This window comes from Rhinolophus sinicus, linkage group LG10 (genome assembly GCF_036562045.2).
Source record: "Rhinolophus sinicus isolate RSC01 linkage group LG10, ASM3656204v1, whole genome shotgun sequence".
NCBI lineage: Eukaryota > Metazoa > Chordata > Mammalia > Chiroptera > Rhinolophidae > Rhinolophus > Rhinolophus sinicus.
Genome location: NC_133759.1, coordinates 42,826,505 through 42,853,932, shown reverse-complemented (window position 1 = coordinate 42,853,932; position 27,428 = coordinate 42,826,505). Strand labels below are relative to the sequence as shown.

The 27,428-nt window shown below is 52.6% G+C and overlaps 1 protein-coding gene across 12 annotated transcripts in view; it reads right to left on the bottom strand.

Annotated features, from left to right (window-relative positions):
• Window positions 1-27,428, bottom strand: part of ATP2B2 (ATPase plasma membrane Ca2+ transporting 2) — a 360,324-nt gene that overhangs the window by 164,558 nt on the left and 168,338 nt on the right. The window contains exon 1 of one of the 12 annotated variants that reach the window (XM_074312990.1): window positions 25,552-25,574. The exons of 10 other annotated variants lie outside the window; for them this stretch is intronic. The gene's annotated coding sequence lies outside the window, so the exon portion shown is untranslated. Of the gene's footprint in view, window positions 1-3,313; window positions 3,540-25,551; window positions 25,575-27,428 lie in introns of those variants that run through there. One more of the 12 variants, XM_019732637.2, reaches the window with a different exon arrangement.

Below are 27,428 nucleotides of genomic sequence, written 5' to 3'. Positions count from 1 at the left end.
AAATCTGTCCCCCACCAGGTGATTCTTTAGGTCTATCAACGCTTGAGACCCAGCAGCCTGGAGATTTCCCTTCCTTGCTTCCCCTCATGACCTTGGCCAAGATGCTCCCCGGTTCTGGCCCCAGACCCTGGCACCAATCATACTTCTGTGAACAGCCCTCTATAGTGCCCAAGGCTGAGAGAGGGCAGGATATGCGTGCCTTGGTCACAGATGAAAAGACTGAGGTGCAGAGAGACAAAGTGACTTGCCCAAGGTCACACAGCTGGGCAGGAGGAGAAGTTGGGCCTGGTGTGCTCATCCTTTTAATTTGGAGTCAAGCATCTGAGGAAAACCAGGGGCCTACACAGGCTCCTGCTGCCTCTTCCCTGGGACCTGAAAGAGGTTGGCGAGACACTCCACTCTCCAGAGAGCACAGTGTGACCTTAGGCAAGTCCATTCCCTTGGCTGGGCCTCAGTTTCCTCTTATCAATGGGCCTAAGTCAGGTAACCTCAGAGTGTACACATCTGCTTTGGCTTTCTAGGTGTCACCAATTACACGAGGTAAAAGGATGGCAGAGCTGTCTGGCTGCCTACAACAGGGCCACACGTGCCTAGGGAAGGCTCTGCTTTTATTCACAGGAGACCCTCTGGACCCTTTCTTAGATCCTTGCTAAAAAATCCAAGGTTCTTGGCTTGTTGGTTCCCAAGATGTTGGCACCTCCAATTGGAACTGGACTCACATGGGGGGAGGGTCTCAGAGGGCAGGCAGGGAGCCCGATGGCCTGGCTTCCACCCCATCTCTACCACGGTCCAGCTGTGTGACCTTGGGTAAGTGTCTTCATTTCTCTGAGCAGCTTCCTCATCTGTGGCGTGGGAATAACAAGGCTAAGCGAGGCCCCGCTTTAACTATGAGCACAGAGCATTTTTCTCAGGGAACGCTTGCTGAGTTATTATTTACCCAAGACCCCCAACCCATACTTGTGCTGCGTGTGGAGACAGGGAGAGGAGGCAGTGGGAGAACAGAGGGAAGGGCCCAACATCTCAGTCTCCAGAGTGTAAGCCACAGGCTTGTTCTGCCCTTCTGTCTAGAGAGGACTCTGGGGGATGCTGGAGGCATCTGGGGCTCCAGCTCTCAGTGATCCCACACCAGAGTGTCAGTTTCCTGGTGCCAGAGAAGAGGGTCTGGGGTGTCCTGGTGGTCTGGGCCACAGGCAGCAGTGGCACCCGCCCCCCACTCTGTCTCCTTTCCCACACTGGGTAGCCTTCCCTGCAGAACATCAGTCACTCAAGATGGCCTTGCTGAACTCAATCACAGCTCCCTAGGAATGTGGGCTGGCCTTCCCCTCAGTCCAGTGTGGGGCTGTGGCAGCTATTCAGGGGCCAGTGTCCCTCTATCCTCATGGGCAGTCCCCTGAGGGGCCAGCCTCTCCCCCGTGCCCAGAGGTACGTTCAGTCCCAGGAGGACGCCTGGAGGCTGAGGGGCAGGGGTGTGCACGCAGCATCTGCAGAGGTACTGCATCTGTGTGCCCGCCTGTCTTTGTGTGCAACCTACATTCACCTGTGGGCGCATTCCAGCATGCCATGTGCCTGCCAATGCACGGATGGGTATGCAGCTGGTATCTGGGACCCCACATGTGTGTGCCTGTCACTTTCACATGGGGGCCAGCCCTCACATGGGCACACGCCACATTAGTGGCTGTTGCAGCACACAATGTGCAGGCCGACGCGCCCATGTGCAGCCCACTGCATTCCTATGTTAGTGCTACATGCCTGTGTGGGCACGCTGCATTCACAGGTGTGTGTGTGCATGCTGGGTTTCGCAGGTGAGCAGGTGGTATTCAGGCATGTGAGCTGGATTCCCATGTGCTGGGGTGTATCTGTGGGCGTGGGTTCTCTGTATGTGTGTATATGACTGGAACATGTGATGTGCTACAATGTACACTATATTTGTACATGTGCATCTGTGCACATCTGTGGATGTGTATAGGCCCCGATGAGAATGGGACTGGGCATATGAAGGTGGCTAAATAATATGGGCCATGAGCATCTTTCCTGGACGCCCCCTGCAGGGTTCCCCCAGAGCCGCAGCCCCATCCCTGCCACTGCCCCTTCAAGGAAGTTAACAGGCCCCTGCAGTTTGTACTTCAAGCCCCCTCCTACTGCACACGTCAAAAGAGAATTTCTCCGGATGGCGTCTGCCACTCCTGGAAATGCCCTAAACGTCAGCTCTGCTTCCTCCTGTGATTTAGAGAGCAATGCAGATGAGTGGAGCCCCTTCTGCACCGGGCCAGGGGCGTGCAGCATCACACCAAGACCCTCTGCTGGCCAAGCTCGCCTGCTCACTTACCCTTCTGAAGGTCGAGCCAGACTGGGCCTCTGCGTGGGGGCCCCGAGACCCCTGGGTCCCTGGCCTGACTGGAGCAGGCCAGTTGAAGAGACCCCTCCCCACACAACTCGGGTGAGCAGAGGACAGCAGTGGTGTGCAATGGCCACTTGGCTAGCAAGGGATGGCTGCCCACAGCAGCCCACCCTTGGGGAGTCCAGAGGCCCCCTGCTGGCTTTTCCCAATTCTGACCCTGCGGGGAGGAGCCCCAGGTGCCTGAGTGCCCAGCCAGAGGCCACCCAAGCTGGCACAGGAACTGGGTTTCCCAGCAGAAAGTGCCAACTCCACCACCCAGCATGACTGCTGCAAAATGGCCTAGCCATCCCACTCCTGCCCCCCTCCTGGCCATCTCGGGAACCTTGTTCCTGGCACCACATGCCCTGGCTGGCTGGTCTGACCTGGTGGGTCAGCAGCCCACCCCACCAAGGGGAACCTCCGTGGGGGGTCTCCCGCTGCCTCTTTCCTGGGACCCTGGCTGGGACAGGCAGGGGGCACCCTTTGGTCCTCTGCATTTCCCAGGTCCAGCGGCTTAGAGGGAAGAGAACGTTGCCCCCCACCCCCTCCCTGCCACCGGCTTGCTGGCCCTTGCGTAACATCCATTGGGGGTATTTGCTGTCCAGAGGCTGCCGGAATCTACCTGAGACCCCAGGCATCCGCCCGTCCGAGGCCCCCCTGCCCGTGTCCCCAGCACCCCAGCCCCCCCTCCCCCCGCAACACACAGACCCTCACACTAGTGTCTCCCTCAGCGGCAGCTCCCAATGCAGCCTCAGCTGCTTGCAGATAAACAAGCCCAGCTAGCACCCCCCTCCACGCTGCCACCGCCGCCACCATCAGCACTGAGGAAAAGCAAATGAAATGAAACAAAATAAAATGGGTGAAGGAGAAAGGGGAGAGCCGAGTGGGGCGCTTTTTATTTTTTATTTTCTCATGCTGGGGGATGCCGGTACTTACTTGGCTACGAAAATCCCCACAAATCCGGCACGGTTTCCAGGCGGGCAGCCCCGGAATCGCGGTGCGGCAGCTGGAGCCGCGGCTGAGCCCAGCCAGCGTGCCCGGTCCCTCTGCAGACTGTACCATCCTGCCCGAGCAGGTGGGGGGGCGGGGGGCGGAGGCGCGGCACCGGCTTCTAGGAGTGCATCGCGCCGGCAAAATGCGATCTCGGGGGAGGCAGAGGCCGCCCCTGCCGCTGCGCCGCCCGAGGCTGGGGGAGGGGCGGAAGGGCCGGGGAGGGCCGCGGGGATGGCTTGTTCTGCTAGGGGGACTGGGGAGGAGAGTCGGGGCCGGGGGTTCGTGGACCGAACCACCACGGTGTTGTTTGCGGTTTTAATTCCTCCCGTGGGATCAGGAGGAACTAAAACTGGCAGAGTCCCAGGAATCTGTCCGCTCCCTCGAAGTAGGAGGGAATGTCAAGGGCATGGTGAGGGTGAGCTTGGGGCTGAGGGGGAGGGGAGGGGTCCCTCCAGGGACGGACTGGGTGGGGTAGTGATAGCAGAAAGCGGAGAATTTTGATCAAATGACCCTAAGTCCTCCACTACTTTTTGGGGAGACGCCTGTGGCGGCGCAGGGCGTCTGACCCCACCCTCTTTTGGGTCAGGACACTTCCATACCTGGAGGGCAAATGTCACAGGGGGGAGGAGTGGACTTAACACAGACTAAACACATCTGTGGTTGCAGGACCAGCAGAGCAAAGCCTGCAGTGAGCTCCGTGCTGCCACCTAAATGCTACCCCTGCAACCCAGCCACCTGCCTGTGTGTACCCCCACCTGCTTTTGCAGCCCTGGCAAAAGAGCCCCTCAAGGGGTGATTTCTCTGCTGACAGGTGCCCACTAGCAGGGTATCTGCAAATGTCTTGGGCATCCACATAATCTTCAGGGACATCTGAGACAAGTTGGGAAGCTGTCATATTGGGGGACTGACACTGTCCAGAGGACCCCAGGGAACCCCAACGAGGAGTCTGCAGGAATGGACTCCTCCCAGCCAGCTGCCCACTTTCTGCCTCATCTCTCACAGACCTGCTGCTGCTTTAAATCCCGACTGGTGGGAGCACAGCCCTAGGAGCCAGGTTAGGAGGGTCCAGTGGGCGAAGGGGCTTCTCTTAGATTCTGAAGCCTCCCTCTCCATTGCCATGCCCCCTCCAGGAGGGGGTGCCCTGCTGGGGAGGAGGGAACTGAAGGTGGAAGGACCTTCAGGACCAGTGTCTCAGGGCACCTGTCAGTGTGGAGGAGGTGCATGGGGGGCAGGGCTGGGAGTTGCCCCAGGAGGCAGCTCCAGATGGCAGCTGCCTCCTTCCCCTGCCCCCACCCCCTGCCCACTTCTGAGCTTCCCGCCAGAGTGTCCCGAGCTACCGCCCCATCCCTGGGCTGGCACAGAATATCAATTTGTCTCGTTAAGCTGAAAGTCTGCACTGCACCAAAATCAGAACCTGGCGGGGCAGAGGGGCCGCAGGAAGCAGAGAACTGGGAGCGCCAGCAGCAGGCCCCCCGCCAGCAGGACCAGGCTGATACCCCCTAACTCTTCACACACACCCCCAGCCCCACCAAAGGGTCCCATTCCACCCCCGGGCCATGCAAGTGGCCTCAGTGCAGGGAGGATGCTGAGAAACAGGATGCTGAGCAGTGGGATGGCCCTGGGCTCCACTAGGGCAGGCAAATCTGGGGTGACAACAGAGCAGCCCAGAACACCTCTCCGGCTCTTGCCCCCCCCACCAACAGCCGGGGACAGGGAGCTCCCACATAGGCCACCTTCTTGGGGGTGCAGATGGGGGGACTCCGCTGGGCCCCCTCCAGGCAGACTTCTAAGCCCAGCCTCCAGGGGTGGGCCAGGCCAAGAGTCCCCTTTTTCTCCAGGATCTAGAGGCAGCTTCTGCCCCCACACATGGGCCAAGTAAAAGTGTTCTGGGATGGCTGGGATGAGGGTGCGCAAAGAAGGGCAGAGAGTGAAAGGCCCATTGCAGCTCACATGTGGTCTAAGCAAACGAGTCGGTGCCAGGAATCCCACCATTATTACTGCGACATCACTGGGGGCCAACCACTTTCCCTGATTATAAAACAAATAGCCCCACAAGGGGCTGGTTAGGAGCCACCATTTCAACAATCATAATCGCTCCCATGTCCAGCATACTTTACAGTTCGCAAAGGCCACCTGCAAAACAGTACATCACTTGATCCTCACAACTACCGCTGGAGCGGCTACTGGGAGCACCCAAGGTACAGCTGCGGAAGCTGTGTGTGGCTCAGAGGCGTGTGGTGGCCAGGACAAGGTCCCTTGGGCAGGAAGGGGTAAGCCAAACTCCTGGCCCAAGGCTGAGATCCAAGCCCAGGGCTCCCCCTGCGTGTGAAGGTCGGCATGGCCTGGGCGGGCTGGGAGCCCCCACACTCATCCACTTGCAAGTCCTGAGTCCTGCTTGCTCGCTAGCCCCTGTTTGGGGTAGGCCAGGCCTTCACCCACAGACACCAAACTCTCAGGAGCTCATGAATTTTGGTTCCCAGAATTGAAGCCTAGAACTGGCACCTGGCTAAGCTCCCATCTCCTTGACATTCCAGGCTTGTGTATTTCTGCATCCACACCCTCATTACGGGATACCCCCAACTTCTGAAGCAACCCAAAGGTTGAAGAGCATAGTTTGAAAATTTTTCTTTATGCTAGGCCCATGAACTCTTATACAACCTCCAAAGTCCAATTCAAATGACCCTTCCTCAGACAATCCTTCCTGATTCCACCAGCAGAATTAGTTCATGCCTCTGTCCTACCTCTGATCACACCGTATTGTGATGGTCTACACATCTGTATCCCTCACTGGGCTATGACCACATCAGCTCTAGAGTCCCAGCTCCTAGCTCCCAGCATGTGTAGATACTGTAGTAAAACCTTGAATGAGTCTTCTGCTGTGTGATTTTAATTCATCAAATGCCAGAACTACTGTAGAAGGACCTTCAAGGACACCTGTCTAACTCTCCCATTTTACAGTTGAGTAAACTGAGGCCTCAAGAGAAGGATGGCTTGCCCATGGTCATCCTTGAGGGTGGAATCTGGTCACAGACATTCATCCCCCTGCCCTGCCCTGCCCCCTGTATTTCCCCTTCCTACAGCAGACATACCTGGGGCATTTGGCCTGTCCTTCCAGGATATGATGGGAGCAGGGAGCCTGGACAGGCAGAGGTGTTGTGAAATCAGACAAACAATGGCGCTATGTTGTAAATCCGGGAAGGTTGGACATGACAGGTCAGGGTCACCCGCAGGGAAGAGTGGCAGAGAGGTAGGAGGCTGGCCAGGAGGATTCTGTCTCCAGCATGATTTGGCTTATGGTGGACATGGAGCGAGGGTCAGGGTTGGGGGAAGGCATGAGAAATAGGTCAGGGTGGGGTGGGGAGAGTCAGTCCAGTCTGATTTTCAATGGAGTTTAGTGGTCAGACCACATTTTCTCCCTTGGGACAGGTGCTAGGACTGGGAAGTATGGGGAGTGGAGAGGGTCAGTCTGCCGAGGGATCGGGGTGGGCAGCTTGGAACAGTCTGATGGAGGCAATCTGAACAAAGTAGACAGAGGAGGTAGGTCCACACAGGTCTGAGGGAAGCAGAATTAGATGCACTCAGAGGCCAGCTGTTCCTCTCTGTGAGCTATGGTCTCTACATCACTTCCTGTGTTGAGGGAAAGCTGGAATGAAGGCTATACCTGCCCTCACCTTGCCTAGCTCAGGGTCTTCTGACACCTGGGCAAGGATCTGGGGGCACTCTGGGGTCAGCTGCTGTCACAAAGAGCTGCTGGCTAAACTCCTCAGGGGACGAGAATCTATTTTCAAAGGGTGCTCACATCCCTGCCTGGCCTGACTTCAAGTCAGCCTCGGAGAGACTGGGCTTCTTCCCATTTTACAGAAGAGAAAATTGAGTCCTGGAGACCTCACAGGACTTGCTTAGGCGTTATACAGAGCCAGCGAGGGCAAGAGGTAATATTCAAACCCAGATCTGTCCCATTAGAGCGCTAGATCCTTCCCTCTGTCCCTGCCTAAACTTACCCAAGTGTGACGCACGTGGTTCAGGCTCTCTTAGGTCCATGACTTCGAGGGGCCATGGAATGTACATATGGGGGACCAGATGGCCTGGCTTGTCCCAAGTCTCCCCTCCACCACCTGGGGGCCCATCCTTACTCCCACCAAAGTCCAAAACTCGCTCAGCCAACCTGATCTTGGGCTGGGACTTTGTGGCCAGACAGACCTGGGTCCTTCATTTACCAGCTATGTGACCGGCAAATGACTCAACTTCCCTGAACCCCAGTTTTCTCATCTGCACAATGGGGACAATGACACCTATTTGGCAGGGTTTCAAGCTAAAGGAGAAGGGCAACTGTTGTTAATAGAAGACACAGGGAGGGTGGGTATAAGATTCTCCAGGAGGCCTCTGAGAGACACTGGGGCGTAGGTCTCTTCTAGCCCCTCATCCCACTGGGGTAGGGTGGTTCTCATACACCTCCTGTGGGGGCTGGGCAGGGCTGGTCTCTAGGGTATAGGCAGCTCTGCTGACTCATGAACCCAGGACCCCAATTCCCAGCTCGTCTCCCTGGTCCTTGCTGCCTCGGTAGGGAGGGTGCAGGCCTGACTGCTGGCTAACCCCAGCCACCATTTACATCAACAGCCTATTGTGTGTCTCAAAGGGGTGAGCTTTGCAAAATCCTGGGTGGTAGGTCTTATTTTTATCCCCATTTTACAGGTGAGGAAACTGAGGCATAGAGAGATGAAATGATGGTTGCCCAAGGTCACAGAGTGAGTAGGAGAACTGGGGTTTGAAACCAGGACTGCGTGAGGCCCCACCCCTAGCCCAAGCACCCTATGGGAGGTAGGTGTCAGCTTGGGACAGGAGAACTATGCTGGACCTGAATTTCCCAGAGCTGTGGGCATGTCCTCTCAGCGACACAGGTCAGAAAACCTCATCCTGGAGGGCCTATCCCAGCCTTCCAGCTGGGTGGGACACGTGTGTGGTGATGGCTGACCTTGCTGCCCCTCTGTGAGGCCAGAGGCTGGCCAGGAACAGGTGCCAATTAGGGAGCTGGCACTTTCCTTCCTAGGAAGACACAGAGCCTGGGGAATCAAAAGCTACCCTGGGAGGACGCACTGGAGGAGACTGCCTTTTCCAGGCCTGGGAAACACATCTCATCCACATCACCCCTTTGGGCTAAGGCCACCTTGCTAACATGCACATGCGCGCATACACACACACACACACACACACACACACACACACACTGCCTACTCCCATCCATCAATCCATCCATGAATCGGACCTCCTCTCCTGCATCCTCCTCCTGTTTGCCCACTGCCTGCACCTTAGAAAGCTTTCTCAATTCCTCTAGACCCTTCTTTGGCTCCCTTGTGCCCTCAGCATAAAACCCAAACTCCTTACCATGGCTCATAAGGCCCAGACCCCTCCCAGTATTCTCTGTCTGCTTTCCCTACACCAAGCCTCCCTTGCTCCTCACATACACGCTTGCATTTCCATGTCTCTGTGTCTCTGCATGCACCATCCACTCTGCTAGGGATGCCTTCCCACCCCACTTCTCTGCCTTGAGAACTCCTGTTCATCCTCCAAGAATCAGAGCCAGCAACCCTTCCTCCATGAAGCCTTCCCTGATTTTCCCTCCATCATACTCCCACCCCCAAGAACAGATTCTTGCAATTAACCTTTTTATGTGCATCTGTCTTGTCCATCAGGCTGGGGGGCTCCCTGGGGATAGGGAATGGGTCTCCTTTGCCTGTTGTACCCCCAGTACTGGGCACCGAGCCTCAATCGATATTGACTGAACTGATGAGTGCTGGTTTGCTGAATGAAAAAGCAATTCCCTTGGTGGTTTTGAACTGGTATTTGCATCTCTCTGTGGCTCTGGAAATATTCTTTGCACTTGCTTAGACGTCCTGGCTTAAGAATTGTTATTTCCTGAGTCTGTCAATGAAATGGGGTTCCCACTGCCTGCCCACCTTGGGGAGTAGAAAGGAAGACCCCAACTTCACTCAGATACCCATATCCAGAGATGTCTCAACCGGGTCTAGGAGGCCTGAGCCCACAGTTGGACTCAAGGTGCATTGAATACCCAAAGGAGGAACCCGTCCCTAAATGCTCCCTCCCAGCTACCCATGGCCTGACATTTCACCATTAGTAATTCATTCCTTTGGATTATTCAATCAGCAAATATTTATTCAGCTCTCACTGAATGTGAGGTACTATGCTGCAGTCCCTTGTTAACACCTTGTTAATATTTGCATGTGTGTTTTCACTCCTGCTGGAAGGCTGACGCTCTAGAAGGACAAGAGGAGGAGGAAGAAGGAAACAGAGGAAATGGGGACAAGGAATCCAAAGTATCAGGAGAAGAGGGGAGGGGCCTGCCATTTGTTGAGTGCCTACTATGTGCCAGGAACTTAACACATGAGCTGTCATTTACTCCTCACCACTACCCTCAGGAGAATTTGGTGTTATCAGTCCTCAACTTAGAGATGAACAAGCCCGAGAGGGTGAATGGTTTGCCCAGGGGTGCACAGCTGTGTGGCACAGGACTGGACATTCAAACCACTGTCTACCCTGCAGTCTGCAATCTCTGGATGTCATCCCGCTGAGGACACTGTGGAGACCGAGCAGGGAAAGAGGGTTCCAAGACGATGGGAGCAGAGAGGGTGACAACTGAGAATGCAGCAAGCTGAGAGGCCCACTCACTGGCTGGCTGACTGGCTGGCTGGACACTGCTGGGACTATAACCAATAAGAAGTCAGGGAATGACATGTGGCCGTCCCAGCTGCCGGCACGTCATCAGGATGGGATGGAGGCCATAGGGCCAGCATCGGCTGTCTGTGCAGAGCACTGTCCTGTGTGCTAATGCACATTTCTACGTACACACTCTTAACCTGCGATGTGGAGAGGGTCATTCCCATTCTACTGATGAAGATACTGAGGTCTGGAGAGTGGAGGTGACAAACCCAGGATCACATAGCTGGAGGCAGAATTAGAACTCAGATCTTTCCCGGAAGGCTCGCAGAGGTGGAGTGGGATGTGGCCTCACGTTTCTAAGCAACTATGGCTCTCAGAGGAACAGAAGCCCTTGCCCTGTCACTCTAGCCCCCTCCTTCTGGGATGCAAAGGGGCTCACCTGCTTCAATTGCACCCAAAGGGGGCAAAGGAGTGGGGCTGGGTGCCAAGAACTTAGGAGCTGGAGCCCAATGGACCAGCTGCAATCCCACTCCCCCAAGATGAGCTGTGTGACTCTGGGCAAGACCCTCAATCTCTCTGGCCTCAGACTCCTCATCTGTAAGATAGGCATGCTTCCTGCTCCTCTGCCTGCTCATTTGTTCAACAAATACCCATTGACACCTACTACTTGCAAGGTTCCGTGCTATATGCTGAGAATACAGTGGTCTACTCTCAAGAGGTGTAGAGACAGATGTGAAATGAAATGAACACACAAACCCATGTGAATTTACACAGGGGTCCGAGAAGACGGGACAGAGACCATGAGCACAGTTGTCTCTGGTGGAAGTGGAAGGGGCGATCGCAGAGGTTTCCCCACTGGGGTGGTCACTGGGCTGAGTAGGAGCTACCTAGGTAAAAGGAGGGGGTGGTGTTCCTGGCAAAGGGAATGGCATATGCAAAGGCCCTGAGGCTGGAAAGAGCTTAATAATTTTCAAGGAAGTGAAAGAAGGCCCAGATGACTAGAGGAGAAGAGTGTGGGCAAGGGGCAGGAGAGGGGGTGGGGGCCTTGTGGGCTGCATTAACAGATTTCTGTCCTTATCCCAGGAATAAGTGGAACCTTAGAAGGGCTATAAGGATGAAACAGGATGAGGAATGGATAGCCCTTGGTGAGGGGCTTGTTGCGTGACAGAATTCCACGCTGTCTCAGACAGCCACACCACGGCAACATGACACCTTCCACAGGCAACCAACCATGACTGGGGCAGATTCAGAACCGGGGGCACACCAGCCAGCAGGAAGGGGGTCCTGCTTGCATGGAGGCACGATTAGAAGGACAAGAACATCTAATAGACATTTATGGAGTCCGAAACGTGCTGGGAGCTGGGGGGAGCCACCGGACAGAAGGAGAAACTGAGGTCAGAAGTGATGAGTCCTCTAACCCATGGGGTCATGGGGGATTGAGGCGAGAGCTGTGGATTCAGGACTGTCAATCCAGTGCTCCCTCCAGGCCCCCAGACTGCCCTCAGTGGTAGCCCTGCCTGAGAGCTGCTGGGCAGAAGAGACCGTGCACACAGAGGTGGCATTGAGTGAATAATTACTACGTGCCAGGGAATGTTTCTTCTCAGAACTTTTCATGTCTTGGCTCCTTTAATTCCTACCCTGAAGGTAGTCAGATTATCACCTCCGTTTTACAGAAGATGAAGTTGAGGCACAGAGAGGTCACGTACGTTGGCCAAGGTTGCCTAGCTGGTAAGTGGCTCAGACACCTTCTTCACTACCCTGCTACAGGTCTGGGAGCGCTTGGGCCCTGCCAGGGTCCAGATGTGGCTGAAGGGAGCAGGGTACAAGCCGGGTGTGGAGAAAAAACTGGGCCTGAGGGAGGTGGACAATGCGGCAGAGCCTGGTGGCCTCCAAAGTTGTCCCCATGGGGCATTCTGCATTCTTCCCCGAGGGAGTTCCCTTTGAGACCTGCCTGCAGAGCCGGTTTCTGAGGAATTGTAGCCCATCAGTGCCAGGAGCTGCTGCTGTGCCTGTCTGTCAGCCCTACCCTTCCATTTTATAGACGTGGAGCCTGAGGCCCAGACAGGGCATCCACCTGCCTTGGACACACTGCAGCAAAGCCGGGGCTGCTCTAGGGCAGCCCTTTAACCCGATACGAGAAGGCCGTGTCACCCCGTGGGCCGCCTTGCTCAAAACCCTTCTTCATCAGATAGGACTCCAAAGAGCATTTGCACAGAGGCCAGGGCTGCTCTCCAAGGGGACCCTGCATCAGCGGGGACATCCCAGGCCTGGCGGCCCATTCTTTAGGCCCTCTGTGGATGGCACTGCCCCCAAGGCTGGGCCAACTCTCTCACTACAAGACCAGACAGATTGCCCTGATGGCTGAAGGGTGAGCACTAGACCAGGAGCTGGCCGGGGTGGGACTAACTGCCATGGGCCAGGGAGTGTCCTGTTCTCCTGAGCCCACCGTCCTCTCCGCCAGCCTCCCTGCCCTACTAACCCCACAGACTGATTTGCAACAAGGAAATACAAGAAGGATATGGATTATGGATGGGTCTTGGCAAACTGAAAGCAGCTTCTCAGATATGCTATTTCTTTCTTGGGGACACAGCACAGTAGAACAGGGGCTTGGAGATCCGAGATATGGGATTGAAACCCTGTTCTGCCACTTAATACTGGGTGGACTTGAGCTAATTACTTGGCTAATTTGAACCTCAGTTTCTACATCTGTGAAATGGGAATAATAATACCTGCAATTACGAGAGTGTTGGGAGGCTCAAATGAGCAACATGTATATACGGGGCACACAGGACAGTGCCCGGCAAAGGCTGGTTTACTCCTCCATCTCTATTTTGCAAAGGTGACAACACTTTTAAGTTGTAGGAAATCTGGTTTTTGATTTCAAACAAAATGGCAGAGAATGTGAAGATATTGTTTGTTCCTTTCTTCATTTATTTAGCAATAAATGAGCACTTACTACTTGCTCAGCAGTGCAGGGCTTTGTAGGATACTCAGTAACAAAGAAGGGCAGGAGGGAGGGAAGGTTTAGGGAGTCCTGTGGGAGCCAAGTGGGGGCTCTGCCCTGGGGCTGTTGCTTCCCCTCCCCATGTAGGGGTGCTTCAAACCTCTCAGGACGTCCCCCAAGGGTGGTAGCCATCTCCTCTGGGACTTGGTCGGGGCTCTCAACTGCCATCCCCACAGAGAAACCCATCCATGAACCCCTGCCTGAAAACCCAGCCCCAACTCAGGTTCCAGAACTATCTTGACTAGAAGCTGGGTGGTATACGGCTGGGTGTAGGCTATGAACTCACACACACTTGGGTTCAAATCCAGGCTCCACCACTCACTGGCTGTGTGACCTCGGGCAAGTTGCTTCACCTCTCTGAGCCTCAGTTTCTCCATCAGTAAAGATAGAGATACTGTCTACCTCAGAGGATTGTGCAGAGAGTTAACTGAGATACTGCATGTAAAACACTGCCTGTCATGTGTTGCAGGCATAATTAATGGTAGCTTAAAATGACCCATAAGCCCCTCCTGTCTTCCCTTGAAGCAAGCAGGACCTAAGCATCCTACCCTGGTGTCTTGTGTGGTGGCAGCCTGGCCCACTGGTGCCGAGTCATTTGTACTGGCTTATGAGAGCCGATTATGCGTATCAGCGGTCTCACGTTGGCAGCTTGCACTCTGCCAGGGTGGGATCATTTACCCCAGAGAAACTGGCAAACACTACAAAGCAGGCCCCCCTCCCTGAGAGCTGGTCACTACACATTCACCGCACACCCCTGAGCCCTGGGCGGGAGCTCAGTGCAGCTGCCTGGAGTCCATTGCCTTTGGCGCCCAGGATCCCTTTCTGCTCTGGTTCCCCTTGGCCTGCTCGTCCACGCCTGCTGCCCTTGCACACCCAGCATTGGGGACCTGCTCATGGGCTGTAGCTCTTATTCTCCCAGGCGGGGCTTGCCGCTGATCACCACTCTGCTCAAAGGGATTTCAGTGTCACACGAGGTGACTCTGGTTTGGTACTGCCCTAGAAAACTGTTGGCCAATTATCTTGTCTCTCCCCCTCCCTCTTTGCCTCTCTCATGGCTGAACCCTTTTTAGCTCTGCCTCTAGCCCTCCAGCCACTACCTTTTCACTCAAACTCTCATCCAGAAAGTTCCATAATGCCCAATGCCCATTCCTCTGATTTTTCCACATCTGCCTCTTCTCCCGCTGACCCCGTAAGACCCACTAGCATCCAGTGTGGCCTCTGGCTTTTGGAGACAGGTGGCGCCATGGCGGCCCTGGTTCCCCTCCTTTCTCCCTGTAGCCCTGGACAAGCTATCCAACCTCTTGGAGACGCCACAATGAGGACAGTGATATATGCCGGGGCTCTCGTCCTGTGCCAGGCACGGCGCCTGCCAGCAGCTTTACTGGCTGATCTCATTCTTATTTCCTCATCCGCAGAATGGGGGCGAGGAAGTGTCTCCCTCAGGGAACGTGTGGTGATCCCCAGCCATGGCTTTCGTGACATTGTCTCATTGATTGTAAAGCGCCTTGCTAATGCTGTTATTCTGCTTTGAAGGGCAACGCTTGTTTAGATCTACATTTTTTAGATGTGTTAAAAAAAATAACAAACTGCCAGAGGCATGTTATTTATAGTCAGCTCCCGTATAGGTTTTTATCATTCCTCAGCCTGTTCAGCTAAAAATAACAAATGACAAAGGTCACGTCTGCTCCTACCTATCAGAAGAATCTACAAAGAATAAGGCTTTTGATTCACTGGTCCGTGAAGTGAGAACTCTCCTGCCTGCCACAGCCCCTGGAATTCCTCCCTAGGAAGCTGGCGGGGTAGGGGTTGAGGGTGGATGAGAGGGTGGGGGTGGGTGGGGGTGGGGCAGGTGCAGCAGTCTCCCTGTAGTACAGGGGAGTCCTGGCCTCAGTTACCTCTTTTCCCAGCCTGGGGAGGGAGCTGGTAGTGGAACAAGCATAGATGGGAGGGCAGCACCCCTGGATCCTGGTTGCAGAGTGGGGTGTGGGCCTCAGTTTCCCCATATTCAAAATGACAGGAGTGGAGGAAATAGGTGCTGAGAACTTTCTTTGGATCCTAAATGCAAAGATGCTCTAGTCTTGCCTCCCTCCCCTCCACCTTGCCCCACTGTGGACTCCCTTAATGAATATGCACTGGCCCCCCCATAACGACAAGTCTTGATGATGAGAACAGTCAGGCTCGGGTGCTGACAACATGTCAGGCACACTCCTCTGGGTCCTTTAGGTGGAGTCAACTCACTGACTCCACGCCCCGCCCCAGAAGGGAACTTGTCCCATCTGTCAGGTGAGGGGGGACCTAGTCCTGAGAGAAACTGCACGAGCACAATCTGGTGGCAGGCAGTGACGGCTCCAGAATGTGCCCAGGTGTCAGCTTCCTGGGCCTGCGCTCGGTGCCAGGCACTGAGCTGGGCACAGCGGGTGGGGGGACAGACACCCAGACCTTGCTTCCCCATCACAGAGGGAGTGATGAGCCCATCCGTGGTGACTCTCAGGCGGTGGGGAGTGGCAGCGGGTGGACCAGACCCGTGGAGGAGGAGGCTTCCATCCAGCCCCAGGAGCTCCAGCAAGGAGCTTATTTCTCCTGGTCCTTGCCAGGTGAGAGGTGGCTGGGAAAGGCATTGCAGGTGGCAGGCACAGCGAGAGTGGAGGCAGGGTGGGGTGCAAGTGCCTGCGATGTTTGGGGAATGGTGGGGCTGTGTGTGGGTGTGGGAGTCACAGAAGGCAACTGGCATCCCATAGCCAGGACATTAGCATTGCATCGTGGGCCACAATCCCCCCAAACCTCAGTAAAACTATTTCCCAGTTCCATGTGTACTAGCACATACTTATACTTCACAGCTTTCTTTAAATCAACTCCCTTTTTAAAAAATATATACACCTACTTAGTATTATCTTCAGCATTCAGAGCCACGAGATCATAGATTTCCTTTGCCAATTGTATTTTTCTCCCAACACATTAAAATAAATGCACAGCTATTAAAATAGAAAGGACATGCTTGTTCGCTCCCCAGAATCGTGGCCTGGCCCTGCTTTTTGGGAACCACGGCTGTGGCCCATGCCCGCGGGTAGGGTTAGGCAGTTCATCTGCTCTGGGTTACAGAAGGATTTCTTGGCAATTAGAAGGGGCAGAGAAGCATTCCTGGGGGTTGGCCCCTGCTCCTATGACAAAGGTCGGGTGCCAGTGTGCCCCCTGAGTACTGGTGTGTCCCTCCTCCTTGGTTCAGCTCTCCAGTTGCTCCTGAGCTTGGGAGAGCGCACTCCTGGAGACACTCTTTTCCCAGCTAAGAGCCGCTGCGGCCCGTTCTGACCTCAATGACTAACACACATTCTTGGCCTAGTTAGAAAGCCCCTCGCCTCTCATATTTATAGCCACCTCCCGACTCTGCTCTCTCCTCTGAGGCAGGCCTGGCCCTTCTTAGCCACCCCTCCGCTGCCCCAGCCCTGCTTGTCCTAACAGGCACTGCCAGACCCTCTTTGAGAGAGAGGAGTGCAGCAGGGATTTCATTCTGGGTGCAAGTGGCTTCTCCTCCCTGAATGTCATCTGTAAGATGGCAGCCACCAAGCTGGCTGGCTGTGGTACGGACTCAGCGAGATCCTGGTTCAGAAATACGAGTAATGACTAACGCTTTGGGAGTGCCAACTATGTACCAGGCTCTGTTCTAAGCACTTAGCACGTATGAATTCACTTAATTCTTACAACAACCCTATGAGGGACATGCTATTATTATCATGCCCATTTTTCAGAGGAAGAAACTGAGGCATAGGAAAGTTAGGTAACTTGCCCAAGGCCACAGAGCTAGCTGGGATTCAAACCAGACTCCAGAGTCTGTATCCTGAGCACTGTGCTGGCCTTGGCACACATTGTGGGACCTCAGCCACACAGGGGCATGCCCCAATGTGTTCTTTGCCTTTGGGGGGTCTCCTTGATTAATTCAGCATGTCACTCACTGTCTACAATCAAGTGGCTGGGGCAGGTGGCAAACAGTGAAGGCCATGTGCTGGTCTTGGACATCGGCCCCTTCTAGGAAGTTAGTGTGGACACAATTAATGGAGTAATAGAGCAGGGAGAGGCTGAGAATCACAAACATGAGAATCACAAAAAGCCTTGCGTCACTGTGCAAGTCACTCATTCTGAGTGACAGTGAGCAAGTGGCTTCTCTTTACAGTGGGGGACGCTGAGGCCCAGAAAAAGGAAAAGCAGGCCATGGGAATGGAGCCCTCAGTTCCCACCCCTCCCCCGCCCCACCCCTTTCTGACTTCTTTTGCCCTTGAATCTCAAAGAGGGAAAACATGAAATACATTTATTCACAGAAAGATTTTAGGAACTTAGCCACCTTGTCCCGTCCCATGAATATTCAGAGTTACAAGTGGGGATTCCAAGAGGGACAAGATATTGTTTGGTGTTTACTCTGTATGCAGCATGGTGGCAGGCACTTTGTAGTCGTTTGTTCATTCAACAAACATTGGCTCGGCACTTGGTCCACGCTGACTGCTGCAGGTGTCATCTCACATAATTCTCAGCAACTCTGAGGTAGGCACTGTCATTACCAGACCAGGAAACAGGCCCCAGAGGCAACGCCTCCTGCCCGAGGACCTCCACCTAGCCAGTGGCAGGACTGTGACCCAAGGCAGCGCTTTGCACTCATGCCACACACTTCCTGACGTGGATGCTGGGGCATCAGTACGGGGGGGTTGCCAAGGAGAAGCCCTCAGCTACTTTGTCTCTGTACACACCTTCCCCTAGCACAGGGGTGTCCAAACTGCGGCCCACGGCCCAACTGCGGCCCGCAATCCATTGTTAACTGGCCTGCAGCAAATTCCAAAAATATATTTAGTTTACTTAAATAAACCAGGTGAGGCAATACGTACTTCACCTTGAGTGAGTGGCCCGGCTGTTTGTGTATTTTACCGCATATGGCCCTTGGTGAAAACCATTGAAAAAAGTTTGGACACCCCTGCCCTAGCAGTACTGATCTGGCTGTACCCCGTTCTTTCAGGCCCTAAACCTGATCCCACAAGGTCACCCTGACATGGGGTGAAGGAGCAGTTAAAAAAATGTCCGGTTTTGCTGTTTTCCCTAAAATCAGCCCTAAGTGATAAAACTCAAACTCAAAAGAAGGTGCCAGCTGTGGTTTCAGGATTCTGGAGTGGAAGAGAGGTGTCAGACTGCCTGTCCTGAGCCAGAAAATTGATGGCCGACCCTGATTTAATTAGCTTTACCTTAGAACGATTTAGGGAAGCCTGTAATTAGCTAAGGGGCCCAGAGGGAGAGGCCAGGGGTGGGAGCCAGCACTGGAGCAGGCGGTAAGGGGTGGGGGTGGGGTGGTTTTAAGCTCAGATTCTCAAATTTGGAATTTGGAGGGTGAGCAAATTCCTTCCTGCCCATGGAAGGTGGGTAGAGAGAAATCTTAAATAAATGCAGAGAAAGAGAAGGGGGCTGAAGGGGCCAAGAGTGGGCTTAGAGACTGTGCCCCTGCATTTTGATGTGTATTGGACTAAACTGTGTGACTTCTGCAGGCAACACCTCACCACGGGCTCAGAGGGTAGCAGTGAGGCTACACTGTTACAGATAAACTCTCCACGGCCTGCGCAGATTCTTATGGCGATCCTCCAATAGTGCCAGGCGTGAAAGCAGGATTTTCCCAACTAATAACAAGGCACACCCTGTTTCCAGTTCTGAGGAAGAGGCTCCCAGAACAAAGTCTGCACTGAATGTAGAGTAAGAAGACGCTAGCCAGACACGGACAAGCTCTGGGCTGATACCTTCGCCAGCTTCAGACTTCAAGGGCACAAACAACCCAAACTCCCCCTTTACAGGCCCTAGCCCCACAGGCCCCATCTTAGTAGGTTTCCTGCCACAGGGAGGCAGAGCCAGTCGCACTTTCAGAATTTCAGCCTGACCTGCAGGTACTAGAGAAGTACCTGTAAATAGTCAAGCAAAAGCACAGAGTTTACAGGCCATCCTTGAGAGTCAGACGTGGGATTTGGGACCAGAAAGCCCTTCATTCATGAACTGTCAACCTGAAAACATTCACAGACACTAATAAACCTGCAGCCAGTGGATGGTGTTAGTGATTATGGATGGGCGTTTTACTCCCTGACGGCAATTTCTTCCTTGATTCAGAATGATTTGCCCATGGAAGCTCCTTTTTGAGGTGCTTCCTGGATGCTGTTGCCCTATGGTGTTCGATCAACACAGGAGCAGTGTGGAAATGGTGGAAAGACACTGGGAACAGGTGACACTTCCTTCTTCTTGGATATATACAGTCTGGGTGCTTGAATTGTGTCATCTGAGACATAAAGACAAATTGTGAAGGCCGTGGAGAATTCAGTCTGTATGTGAGCAGAGAAGGCAGAGATGGGCTACACTTACATGGAGCAGCAGCATTTACTGCTGCCATGTTCAGAATGCCCACAGTGTGTCAGGGACCATGTGGGGTTCTTTCACATACATCGTCTCTGACTCCTACAATAACTCTGCTCGGGAGGCAATATTAGCCCATTTACAGATTAGGAAACTGAGAGTCAGAGAGGGGGAGGTAATTTGCCCAAGGCTACCCAGCCAGAAAAGGGAGAGTTTGGATTTGAACCCAAATCTGTCAGGTACCAGAGCTGGCCAGTGCCCTTTCATACTTCCCAGAGGTAGGCCAATAGGTCTGGAGACTGAAAGACTAGGAGGATTACATGGGTGGATATGAGGCAGAAAGGAAGGTAAATGTTAAATTCAGTTTTAAAAATGAATCTATGTACCTGCTGTGAGTCAGGACACTGAGATGGGTAGTACACAGTTCCTGCCATCCAGCTGCTCACGGCTCAGGGTATGTGTACTGCTAAGTCCTACTTGACCAGTCTTCCCTTCCGGGTTTAGCCGCTGACCCTTCTCTGGGTCCCCTCGACTGGTTTCCATCCTGCTCCTCACTCCATGCAAAGTCTGCAGCCCCATCCTTGGACTTGGTACTGGTCTCATGGGATGTTTGTGGACCCCAGTGCTTTGCTTCTTCTCAGCTGCCGTGACTATGCCGTTCATTGTAACACTCCTCTGTGTGAGGCTCAGAGAGGTTAACCAGCTGGCTCAAGGTCAGACAACTAGCAAGTGGAAGAGCCAGCATTTGATCCCACATTTCTCTGACTCTGACTCCATAGCCTGAGGCCTTCTCTGTGATCCTGTTTCCCATGGGATCATCGTGCCCATCTCCTTTCCACCTCCCAGGTCATTCCACTGGAAGTTACTTGTTTTGAGCATAGCCCCTGAGGAAGCCAGCTTTGCACCTGTTAGCTGGAAAAGAGGTGATGAATTTTGGAAACCATCCAAGAAAAAGACACTTGAAATAACTTTTCTCCATAGCTCTTGCAGCCAAAATGCACTGAACCCTGAACAGGAGCAGGCCTCTGCAGGACTCACATTGATGCTAGCCGTTTGGCTGGGATTTATAGCTGACCACGCACTTTCCAACTCATTACCTCACAGATCCTCACAGCAACCCTGGGATGGGTGTCCTGTACCTCATTTTACAGATGAGGAAGCTGGAGGCTCAGGAAGGTAATGGGGCTTACTCAAGGTCACGTCCCCACCTGGGGGTGAACTTGGATAAGTCATGTTCCTTTCCAGAGACTCAGGTTCTTCATCTGATGTCACCATCAGATGGTGTTGGCTTCCCAGGGCTGCTCTGAGGGCCAAGGAAGAGAAAATGTCTAGCACAGAACCTGACCTCCAAGAGGTACTCTACAGCTGGTAGATGTACTTGACTCTCCAGACAAAGCAAAGATTAGAAACATGTAGAGAGTTAGGGCAAAGAAAGGCCAAGAGTGAAAGGTTCTCAAGCCACCACTTGTGCAAGCAGGCAGGCCGGGTACCACTGACAGTGATAACGACTAATTTGCACTGTTTAATCCTCTGCATGTGTCATCTCATTCCATCCTCATTACAAACTGCAAGAAGTGAGTACAATTTTGATCCCAATTCGACAGATGAGGAAACAGAGGCGCAGCGTGTTAAGTAAAGGGGAATCAAAGAGCAGTTTTTCCGTAGAAAAGAAAAAGCAACTCAAGTTCAGAGTATCATAAGCCTCTAAATGAACCCTCTTCCCCCAAAAAACCCCTCTAAAATTTCTCTCCAGAACCCGCCTCCTTTCCTTCCTCAACCCCTCTAGCTCTCACTTAGTGACCTCCTTAGCCATAGAGGTCACAGCTAGCTCCCTCCCTCAGCTTGAGATCCAGGAGCCCCTTGGAATCCTGGCCCCTCACCTGCTAGGCCAGGGTTAGGAGGGAAGCTGGGGCTCTGAACACTGTGAATCTTAGCTATAGCTTTGGAAGTGGGGGAGGCCCCTGCTTAATGCTCAGCTGTACCCCTGACATGTAGTGCAGGTGGCATCTGGTTAACAAACAATGCATTTCAAACATGCTACTGGAGGAACCCCAGGCTGAACTGCAAGGAAAATCCCCCCTTGAGTTCCCCTCCCTCACCTGATTCAAAGTCTGGTTGATTATTACCTGGGGACCCCCGTGTTACTTGCTACCAGGATTGGGGAACTAGGAGACTGCTTTTGGCTCCACTAAGTGGTCAGACAATGGGTCCAAGCATTTCTCGCTGGGCCTCAGTTTCCTTTGCTCTAATATGCAGGAGTAAAAATAAAAGAACCAACTGCTTGGGAGAACAGCCAGCTTAAAATAAATTTGTTTGTTTTGCTCAGAGCTTAAAATAAAATTGAACTAAGTGCCAACGTTTAAAAATTGGGAATTATGCATAAGAATCTAGAAATATTGGAAGTGCTTCCTACTCTGGGGTTCGCGGGAGGTGGCTGAGGCCATAGAGATGGGCAGCTGGCTGCTAGTTCAGCCTTCTTCTTATCTGCCTGCATTAAGGGCGGTCCTCACCTAGATGCAGGAGGGGAGTGAGCGTACAGTGCTTGGAGGGTCAGGGCTTCTGGCATAACACCTTTCCCATTTACTTAATAAATATTCATTATGCGCCAAGTATTGTTTTAAATATATCAGGTATAGTCCTAAGCGCTGATCACATGCCAATCAACTATTTGATTCCATAACAACCTTGTGAGGTGAATACCACTGTTCTCACACCCATTTTACAGAGGAAGACACTGCAGCACAGAGAGATTAACTGGCCCAAGGCCCTATGGGTAGTAAGTGGTGGCCTTGGGACTTGAACCTTGGCAACCTGGCTCCCGAATCTGTGTTCTCACCACTACTTAATGCTACCCGTTCCCTTTTCTGGGTGTGGCCAGACTCGGGGCTTTGTCTAAGTTTCTGTGTTCCAATATGAAAATTAAATATCACCCCTCCCCCATTTCTCCGTCCATCCTCTCCTAAGTTATTCCTTCCCTTCCTCATACGTTAATTAATTCCTTGATCCTCTCAACAATTCTGTAATGCACATTATTCCCATTTTAAGATATGGAAATTGAAGCACAGAGAAGTTCAGTGACTTGCCCAAGGTCATCTGGAGCCAGGGTTTGACACAGGCCATCTGTCTGCAGAGTCTGTGCTCTTGGCATGCTTTATCTCCCCCTACCACCCCCCTGTGCCATTCATTTCTTTCCTTCTTCATTTTTTCACCCACCCGTCCATTCAACATTCCCCTCAGAGCCTGTGCTGCGCACGGTGACACCTGCACGGTGCACTGACACTGGCTGAAGCAGGAAGGCCACGTCCTGCTCCCAGAATAGGAACTGCCCATGATACTCCCTCTATGGCTGAGGACAGTGGGAGAACTGGTTTTCAACTGGAAGTTTTGGAGACCTCAGAAGGAAGCAGCAGAGGGAAGTTAGGTGGCGCCTGGCAGCTTCTTACAGGACCAGTCCTCTGAAGGCACTTAGAGAATCAGGGAGACCCTCGCAGCCCCTACCCACTACCCAGACCCCACTCCTTACAGCTGGAGCACTGACCTGTGGGGCCCTGCACAAGGGGCTTCCCCTTTCTGGGTCTCAGTTTCCCCATCTGTAAAATAAGGCCATTAGATGACTGGGGGTCAAAAACTGACAGCTCAGAGGCCAGGTCCAGCCCACGGACACATTTCACATTTCACTTGAGTATTTGCAGAATGCTTCTTCTTCTTTTTTTTTTTAAGTAAACTTTTCATTTTAGAAGTTTTAGATTTACAAAAAAATTGCTAAGAAAGGTACAGAGAGCTCCCATCTACCCCACATCTATTTTCCCTTTTTAGTAATAGCTTATATTAGTATATTATATTTTCACAATTAATGAATCTATATTGATATGTTAATATTAACTAAAGTCCATACTTGATTCAGATTTCCTTAGTTTTTACCTAAAGTCCTCTTTTCTGTTCCAGGATCCCATCCAGGTACCACATAATATTGAGTCACCATGTTTTCTTAGGCAAATCTTGACTGTGACAGTTTGGCAGACTAAAAAAGAATTTTTTGAATGCTTAGAAGGAGCGTTTTGGGATACTATGAATAGTCTATGTTTTGATCTGAGTGGTGGTCGCATGTATAAATATATGTAAAAATCATGAAGGGGTACATTTAAGATTAGTGCACTTTACCCACTTTAATGTACGCACCTCATACCTCAATAAAAAAAAAATTGAATGTCTCTCTCCAATTTGCGACAATCCCTATTATATTCCACTCCAATGCTATCATTCTTTGGTATCATCTACTAGGCATCTGTGGTAACCGTACGGTATATAATAAGTAAGCCACTTCTAGTTTACTCATCTGTAAAATGGGTATACTGACATTTTCTACCTGATAAAGCTGTAGTGAAGATTAACTGAGATAACATATGTTAAGTTCTTAGCACAGCACCTGGTACATAGTAAGTGTTCTCAAATGGGAACAATTATTATGATTGCTCATATAACATTTATATTATTAAAATAAGTACACACTCTTCTTTCTCCTTAAAGTGAGCTCCATTGTCCCCCTTCTCTAGCTCCTCTTGTGTCCTGTCCCTCCCTGCCAGGGAAGGCCAAACTCTGATGGCCGGAAGGTGGAGAAGACAGAGTCAAATCTGCAGAGATGGCCCACATCTGCCAACAGAAAAGGGCCTCTGGCGATGAACCCCAGACCTGGCCCCTGTACCCAAGGAAAGTGGTGGAAGTTGGAGTCCCAATTCTTTCCTTCTTAAGGAGCCTCTCAGGGCGCAAGGAGTTCTGCAATTTCCAGACATCTGCCCTGAAAGGCTGTATCCTGTCCCCTTTAGGGATTCCCCCTGGCCAGGGATCCCTGGGGACACTGGAGACACTGGAGGGCTTTTGGAAAGGGGATGTGGAAACCCTGTTCTCTGCTGGCTTAGCCTGCTGGGGATGCCAGCTTTCCCTCTGTGATGCCCCCAGTCCTGTGCCCAGAAGCAATGTGGTTAGTGCTTTAGGGGTCTCAGATGCTTTAGGGGGACCGCTTGCAAGGAGGAACCAAGCTCTCGGCAGGGTGTGCTGAGAGGCAACGAAGACCAACAATAAGGGCCAATGAGATGGCGAAAGGAGCAGAAACAACAGGAACAGGGGTTAGCAGGCCAGGCCAGGATCTGTCCTGCCCCCTGAAAGGCTATGGAACCACTGGCAAGTCCCTTTCCCTCGCTCAGTCTCCCTTTCCTGATATTAATTATAATAATAGCAATAACAACAACACCAATAAATAGTAACAATGGTGATGGTAATGATGACGATGGTGGTGGTGGTGACAGTGGCTCCCAATTTAAGTAGGAGGTACAGGATAAGCCCTTTATGTGTGCAGCATAATTTTATCCTTACAAGTATCCTATGAAGTAGGTCCCATAATTATCTCCACTTCACACAGGAACAAAACGGAGGTCAGACAGCAAGAACTTGTCTAAGGCTTCCCAGCTGAAAAGTTTGCAAGCAAAGGGTTTGCAGCCTGGTCTGTCTGACTTGGAGCCTGAGGCCATAACCTGGGTTGTCTCCTTGTAGTTGTACTTACAAAACAGGCAGGTGGCCTAAAGGGTCTTTTCACTTTACTTTCAGGGCTGACCTTGTGGCCTCTGAAGGACAGTCCCACGTTCAGGGAGTAACAGAGAGCAGTGACGACGCTCAGAGCTACGGAGCACTTACCTGTGCTAAGAGGCTGCATCTAGCATCTCATTTGTTCCTCACAACAGCCAAATGAAATAGGTACTGTTATCACCACCTCCATTTTCCAGGGTGGGAAACTGAGGCACAGAGAGACCAAAATAAACATACAAAGTTGCACACAAGCAGCAGGACTTGAATCTGGGCAGCCTGGTTTCAGAGCTCACGCCCTTACCCGCTTAGAGCAGCCCTCTGGAAAGGCACCAGAGACTGTCCCCCCAGCGGGGCTCCTTTCCAATTCCAAAGGGCTCAGGTGGGTGGACCAGGCCTCACCCTCTAGCCTCCCTCCCAGCCTAGGACTCAAAGCCTTGCAGGTCCCTCCACTTACACTAAGTTGTTTTCATCTCAGCAACACCCTGCCCTGGAGACCCAGGCCCCTAAGGGGCCCAGACAGTCCAGGACCCTGGGCAGTGCCTGGCAAAACCTCCCATACCTGAGCTGGAGATGGTGGAGAATCCCCTGGTGTCCCCGCTGGGTTCCAGGCCACAGACACAAACCCCTATTCTGACCTCTCGGCTTCAGTACTAACAGCCACTGCAGAAGACTGCAGCCGGCAGCTACACCCTGCACAGTACCCAGTCTGGCTGCCAACAGGGCTGCTTCCCTTTCTGGCCTTGAGATCAGCAAGGAGGGAGGCAGGGGTGGGAGGGGCGGGGGAGCATGGCCGGCCACCAGGTGCGTGGGCTGGCCTCCACAGAGCCGTGTGCCTGGCGAAACAGTGACCTCTGCCAAAAGCAGTGTGGGTAGCGGGCATTTGTCTGTCCCTGGCTTCCTCCTGGGCCACTGTTCACTTGACGTCTCTGATCCTATCAGCAGTGCCCTGGCTCTAGTCCTGGTTACCTGGAAGTGCTTTTGTTCTGAGGACTCACTGTACGACTGGCTGGTGTAGAGAGTGGCCCTGGGACTGTGAGGAAAGGGGGGCCGTCACGTGTGCATCTAGCTGGACCCAAGAACGGAGGCTTCCAGGGAAACAGGCCATGAGAGTGTGAACAGTGGGGAAAGGAGAGGAGAGGTGGGGAAGGCCTGGGTCAAACAGCCCGATCTCACCTCCTCCAGGAAGCCTCCCTGGTCTACAGGGAAAAAAGGTGACTGAGTCTCCCACCCACCCTTTCTCTTGGCCCCAGACACTCCTTGCTTATTCCCTCATAACATCCCCAATTGCTTTCTCCGGGTTTACAGAGAACAGGAAGAAAAGATTTCTTGTTTCTCGTGAAGCAGAGCTCACGTCCTTCCTCTAACATCACTGGAGAAGGAGCATTTCCACATGAGTGGTTTTCCAGCTCCTGTATCTTCCCCTTCTCATGCTATTTGTTTTATTTTAAACATTTCAGGGGTGAGGAACTTGCCCCTGACTATTTATTTTTCATTTTTAAGTGAATTAATATTTTGCTAAGCACAACAGCTCCTGTTTGACAAATAGTTTAACATCTATGCTGCAAACATATTCTTTAGTCAACCTATGCACTTCCTTCATTTCCTAGACTCTTCCGCTTTTTAAAACACAGTGTCCTTCACACAGGTAGTAAATGAGTACTTTTCTGTTGAACAGGGACCACGGCACTCACGACTCCTGCGGGGCGACTGCGGGGCGGTGATGTGAGGCTCTCCCGAGCGTGTCTACCTCTGCTGTCCCTTCACTAAGTAGCCCCGGACTGCTGCACATTTTAAGCATGTGTATCTTATTTTCCTGGCCGTTGTATCTCTGCTCTTGGCTTCAACTCTGCAAGCTCTCCACAACTGCAGTGTGTTTGCTTCCAGTAGCAAACTCCCTTCCCTGTCACTTCACAATGGACCCCACCTGGTGGCCTCCTTGACTTCATTTACTCAACAAGTGCTGAGCACCTACTGTGTGCCAGGAACGAGGGATACAGAGATAAGCAAGACTTGGACACTGGTTCAGGGAGGGAGAGGGTCCTGAAGACACTGGCGCTCAGAGAGGTTAGATCACTTCCTCTGGGTCACACCGCTGGGAGGAAACAGGGGCTGAAAGTCAGACCTATTTGAGTCGAAGCCCCAAGCAAGTTCTTTCTTCTACTCTGCCCCTCCTGGGGATTTTGGAATTTAGCAGGAGAGATGTAACTCAACAACCAAATAAAACACTATATGATACATTCCGCAACAGAGGCACATCTGAAGAGCTGCAGGACAGAGAGCTAGAGAAAGTGATTAATTTTCATAGGGGTGAAAGTTACCTAGTGGATGGTTCCAGGAGAAGTGAAACCTGAGCAGGGTTTTCTATTCTCTAGATTAAGAAATCAGACAACTCATGTTGTCAGAACTGTGCCTAACGTAAGCGTCAAAATGCCCTGA